Source organism: Emydura macquarii, unplaced genomic scaffold, assembly GCF_026122565.2.
Source record: "Emydura macquarii macquarii isolate MOO-44397 ecotype Brisbane River unplaced genomic scaffold, CSIRO-AGI_Emac_v2 contig_499, whole genome shotgun sequence".
Taxonomy (NCBI): domain Eukaryota; kingdom Metazoa; phylum Chordata; order Testudines; family Chelidae; genus Emydura; species Emydura macquarii.
Genome location: NW_027130636.1, coordinates 14886352 through 14892351, shown reverse-complemented (window position 1 = coordinate 14892351; position 6000 = coordinate 14886352). Strand labels below are relative to the sequence as shown.

General features: G+C 40.9%; 1 long non-coding RNA gene across 2 annotated transcripts in view; it reads right to left on the bottom strand.

Annotated features, from left to right (window-relative positions):
• Positions 1 to 487: 487 nt before the first annotated feature.
• LOC137147006 (uncharacterized) overlaps positions 488 to 6000 on the bottom strand; it is a 45924-nt gene continuing 40411 nt past the window's right edge. For both annotated transcript variants that reach the window (XR_010918128.1, XR_010918127.1), the window contains exons 2-3: positions 1278 to 1325; positions 488 to 1121 (exon numbers count right to left, since the gene is read on the bottom strand). This is a non-coding gene — a long non-coding RNA (uncharacterized lncRNA). The remainder of the gene's footprint in view (positions 1122 to 1277; positions 1326 to 6000) is intronic.

Sequence of the window (6000 nt, the reverse complement as noted above, 5' to 3'; positions counted from 1 at the left end):
CCTGTGCTCCAGCCCCCTAATCATTTTGGTTGCCCTCCGCTGGACTCTCTCCAACCTATCCACATCCTTTTTGTAGTGGGGGGCCCAAAACTGGACACAATATTCTAAATGCGGCCTCACCAATGCCGAATAGAGGGGAATAATCACTTCCCGTGACCTGCTGGCAATGCCCCTCCTAATGCAGCCCAATATGCTATTAGCCTTCTTGACAACCAGAGCACACTGCTGACTCATATCCAGCTTTTTATCCACTGTTACCCCCAGGTCCTTTTCTGCAGAGCTGCTGCCCAGTTCGTCGGTCCCCAGTCTATAGCTGTGCATGGGATTCTTCCTTCCTAAGTGGAAGACACAGTTTAGGACAGGAAGTATTTCTGTGCACTGTGAAAACAATGCCTTACTTCACCAGGTCAGTGATATGGAAATCACTTCCCCTATCAACCACTTGTTTGTTGCATGCTTCCCAATAAAAAGGACTATATAAATATAAATCAAAATGGAAATTAGAGTTACCAGATGGGGCCAGAAGAAGGCCCCTTAATGAAATGATTTTGTAAGAGTCCAGCTGGTGGGTGGCAGAACATTTTCATGAGCTCACCACTGGGGAGCTAGAATAAGATGTGCTAAGTAATAAAGATTCTCTGCAATATGAAATTTATTTCAATGCAGCTTGTGTTTCTTCTCCCATCTGCTCACGGGACACTTGCGTCTGGCAGCAATGGACACAACTTCTTGAAGGGATCCATTTTTCTTTCCCCCTTATGCATGCTAATCCAGTGCAACACTTGCAACTTCAAGTCACCCCACTTCAAACTCCATATCATTTCTGTGATTCCTAACATAGTGGTTCTTTAAATGGTGAGGGGGAAGGCCATTGTTAGAATGTGCACCTGACATTAGAGTTTGGGCCAGAGTCTTATACTCTTACTCTGCTGCAGAAACACTATTCCACAACTAGTCCCATTAAAGTCAGTCCAGCTAATGGCGGAGTGAATACATATATTTCAGGTTCAGACTTTGGTCTTTAGAAAATAGTCATTTTTAAACAGTCGTCCATTTGTGTGCACCTCCTTCTGAGAGCTTGAATGAAAGCCCAGAGGTGCTTTTTCTGCTCATTGCACATCCTAAAAAAAAAAAAAAACAAAACAAAAAAAAAACAAAAAACAAAAAACACAGATTTGGCAGTTGTTTGTGGTGATGGGATACTGATTTATACACATGCTAGATTTGATTGACTAGAATGAAAGACTGAAGACACTACTCCTGAGTGTAATACTTACAAAAGTTGATCTGTCCAGTTCAGTGGGTCTACTAGTTGGAGGACTGTCCTTGGGACAAAGAAGATCAGAGAACAAGGATCTGAATGCCAGTAAAGAACAGCTGAAATATGGGGATGATGTGCAATACAGGATGACATTATAGTGGCAGGCCCCTTTTATCTCCTCCACCTCTTCTCTCCCCCCTTTCTCTACTTTTGCTGTTTGCTATTGATCTGGTTGCTCTAAGACTTGGAGGTCCTTAGCTGACTGCTGCTTCACTAAAAAAGACAAAAGCATCCCATCCATTTCTATCTCCTGTTTAAACAGCAGGCGCATGTGTACGCCCTTTCAACTTAGAAAAGTTAAGATATCAAACATGACTTTTTTTAGAAACCACAAATTCAGGTTACTAGTTTTCAGTCTCAGTGACACAACAGGTATCTTGTATCTGCTAAAGCTCATTTTAAAGATTGAGCAATCTGGTTTTGGTGAACCTTGGAAGGCTCCATCAGGTTTCATGCTTACACTAATTTTTGCTGAGCAATGATGGTACCTTTTAAAAGTACGACAGACCAGTCTGCAGCAGTTGCTATATCCAAGAATTATGGTTTGAGAGATTTGGGACACAGACAAAAAAAAAAAAAAAAAAAAAAAGAAAAAAAAAAAGGGACTCCAGAATGAAAAGGGGGAGAGTCCAGGTCTAAGCAGCAAGAAAGATTAATCTACTCACTGTAATTGCTGAATTGTTTGATGCAAACAGTCTCATGAAATCTAATACACATTGTAATATCTGTTACATCATATGTATATAAGACTAAGTAGTCAAAACAACTTCTGCAGGGATTGCATATCACAGATTGAACAGCTGTTAACATCACCCTTCAGATGTAAATCTGGTTATTTTTCAAAGGAAAGAAATTTTAAAAAGTTACTGAGTCAAAATTTTGTTAAGCGGGAGTTAAATTTGTACCAACACCCCAAGCAGTAGAACCTTAAAATGGCATTGTAGTTAAAAAGTGGCAGAACATCAGGACATAACATTTTAAAGTTTTACCTTAAAATCATTTTTAAAGTATGGAAATGCAGAGCCAACCATCTGACTCTAGCATAGCAAAGTGTCTTTTGGTCTGTTTACGATTTTTTTTTTTTTTTTTTTTAAATAAAAAAAGGATAAGCCCACTGCTGCTGGCCAGTATTTTGCTCTCATTGTAAATTTGCAAGAAGTATTTCCACCTTGTAATGGAATCAGTGAAGAAAGTTTTACTTTACGTAAAAAATGGTTGCAATTAGAGCTTTGTGAAACAAGAGCTATTACAGCTTTTATGCTTGTGTTTTCACAAGCAATTGCTTCTCCACTATCAAACTAATAAAACATCACCTCAACTCACTAGTGAACCTTCTTCCCCCTGAAAGAGTTAAAAGTCTAAAAGAAATAAAATAGTTGTAGGTATAGAAAAGTAGTATTTTTGATATATGCATATATTAACTTAGAAGTTACGTAATCAGCTTTAAGCTTGAAAAATGCTTGAGAAAGAAAGGAGGAGAAGGGGGGGGGGGGGCTAATAGATAAAGAAGAAGTTGAAGGCCAAGCAGACATCAAGTGTCTGGATACAGATAAAGGGCAAACCACAAGATGAAGAAACTAAGGTCTACCCCCTTCCTGCTTTTGCTAAAGTTATGTGCCAACTTAGCTAATTAACGGGCCCAGTAGTTGGGAGTTGCCTTTCTGGAATAAAAACTCCTAATTAGACAATCCTGTTAAAAGGACGTCAAAAAGGCACCCTAAAAGACGCATGCGTAATAAGGTATTAAAATATTATCGCACACCCTGCATAGAAAATTGGTTCATTAGCATGAACATGTGAAGATGTTTGTATAAAAAAACCCATGTATGTAGTAGGCAGTCAGGAAAGGTGTAAACCTTTTAGTACCCAGCCAATGGGGAACGAAGGGAGGGATTCTTTCGGCCGGGATAGGAAATATATACTGCTGAATAATAAAGGAGGGGCGTGCTCCTTTCAGATATTTTTTTCTGGAGTTGTGCCCAGCTTTGCAAACCTGTTAAAGAAATAAAAAGTACTTTTCTTGTTTTACTCTTTACCCGTATCCGATGTTCTTTTATTTTAAAACCTTTTTAGTCAAAGGTATTTCTTACACCCCTTTAACTAATTCATAGCTAGTTTTACTTTTGCAGTTCAAAACAGGACTTTGAATCTCATAACAAGGTCTCATTTATTTTGCAAAAACCACCTGGTTTTGACTGGAGTTCCTATTGTGACCAATATTTCAAAAGTCTAGATAAATCTTTTTAGTGGTTCATTATATTAAAAATGCAAATATGTATGTATTATTGGAGGATTGTATACCTGGGGGGGGGGGGGGGTGGAAGACATGACTAATATAAACCCTGGGAAAGGTTGTGAACTTTGAGAATGACCATTAGAAATGAGTATGCCCCCTACCCTCTCCAGTTATGCAAGAACTCAGCCTTTGAAAGCTTCACCCTGAGGAGGAGACCTTTGTCTGCTAATCACCTGTTACATGAAGATAAGATCAGAGGTCCAAATTGTATAAAGAGACTCAACTGCATGGGTATGTTTGGTCTGAGCTAACAACTGTTACCAACTTGTGATCACAGAAGAAAACCATGGTGGGGTTTGAAGGACTGATCACCAGCCAGAACCCTTGCTGGAGTTGGAGTGGTCTCTTGTAAGCTTATTAATATGCATATAGGTTCTTCTTTGATACTCCTAAAATAAACACTTTAAAACATGTACTTGCTTAGAAAGAGCTGTGTGGTAACTTATACCTATGAACAGTTATGCTGTTTTGTAGTCTGTGAGAAGGCAAAGCTGCTTAGGCAGTCTGGCTTGCTGGGGAATTTGCAATGTAGGCGGGGAACTCCACATCCTGGAAAAAGCATGATCAGGAGGAAGATACACAGGGGCATCTACTCAAGAGGTGACAAATAAGGAGCTAGAGTAGGTGCCATTGCTGGACCACCCAAGGGGAACAGAGGTGCAATTGCTCTAGAATAGGACAGGTTTAACGAGTACTTTCCCTTGAGGGATTTTGGCTAAAACCATTAAGTGATTATATAGTTCCACTATCACATTTAAACTTCCTCTCTTTATTGGCCTGAAGAGTCAGATGAGCTGCTCTGCATCAGCTCCCTACCTCCTCTGGACAGCCAGCCTTCCCTACCTCTCAGAGGACTTTTACTTATAGGTTTGGAGAAATGAGACAAAGTGACATATGGCCTCGTGTCCATGCCATAAAAACAGAGGTTCCTTCAAAGTCCCAGATCATACACTTCCTTGGAGAGCCTCCTCGCCTGCAAGCAGGACAAGGAAAAGTTAACACTAAGTTTTAAAGAGTTTATTTCAAAACAGGTTTTCAGTACACCACACCTTGCATTCATAGGTTGCATTTGGACAAAAATACTGGTCATGTTTTTGTTTGGTCAAAATCTGTTTTAACATCTGCTCTAACAATTTCATTTATGTGAAAACATCTCAATTCCTTATGTGTTTACATCTTTTGTAGTTAGACACTAGTCTCATTCACTGCTCAGAACTCCCATTGACAAATGTAAGACCACCCGTGTATGGGCTGAGAGAAAGATGTTCCCTATTTGCCCTCTATACATTCCTTACACACTCATCAACTTTGACATGGGGCTTGGGCTGTCCAGAGAAGAAAAAAGGCAGTTTAAGCCCTAGATTTGGTGTCATATCACTATGTCACATCAGGTAGGCTGTAGAAAGGAATTATGAGTTGGCTTCCCTGATGGTATAAGTCAGTATTGCTCCAATGAGTTCAGAGCCACACCGATTTACATCAGCTGAGCATCTGAGCCCATTTTATTTTTCCACAAATTAACCAAGGCATATTAACTGACAGAGCAGCTGAACTGAATCATGTCCCAGGGAAGCATTTACCCTAGCACTGAATGACAGGCACGACTCCATTATAATAGGACGCATTTTGGCTAGTAAAGGAGATGCTTTCTGCCTGTGTCAGGGGACCAAGTGGTATTTAGCCTAGTATTCAGTAGGTGCAAGACTCAATTACAGTCTGTTAATACACAAGTTGAAAATTACAGATTAAAGGAAGGAACTGCAGTGAGTCATTCTTGCAGAGAATAAATTATAAAATCTTTGAGAGTTTTTTTTTTTTATTAAAAGGACAACATTTATCAGGACAGCCACTTCATCCATAGCACCAGCCACTGGGGTGTCCCATTTAAGATACCCATGGAATCAACAATGTTGAGGTAATGTAGGGTTAACAGGTTACCAGATCATTCCCCTCCTGTAGGGGAGCCTTCCATCTTCCCCATAAGGCTTTAGAACTTGACCTGAAATTTGGCAGATCCTCAGAGATCCACACTGCCTAGTCTCCAGGGCTTTCTCCCACCTAGCAGTGTGGGACTAACTCTGGCTGCAGCTGTCCCCAGGGCTTCCAGGGAAAGCTCTGCAACAGAGACTAGAGATTCCTCATGGGGTTGGAGGGGGAACAGTGTGAATGAGCCTGGACCTGCCCCAGCCCACCTGTTTTATCCCCAGTTTGTACCCCTCTACCCCTGCAGGCTCTGGAAGCCACAGAAAGGCCTACACAGGAGCTTGTGAGTGGAGGGAGGAAGACAGACAAGTCTCTTCTGTGCTCAGAGCCAAGGGGAGTAAGTGGGGGGGAGGGGATCAGTTCCATTAGCTGACGGAACTAATTACAAATTCCCCATGTC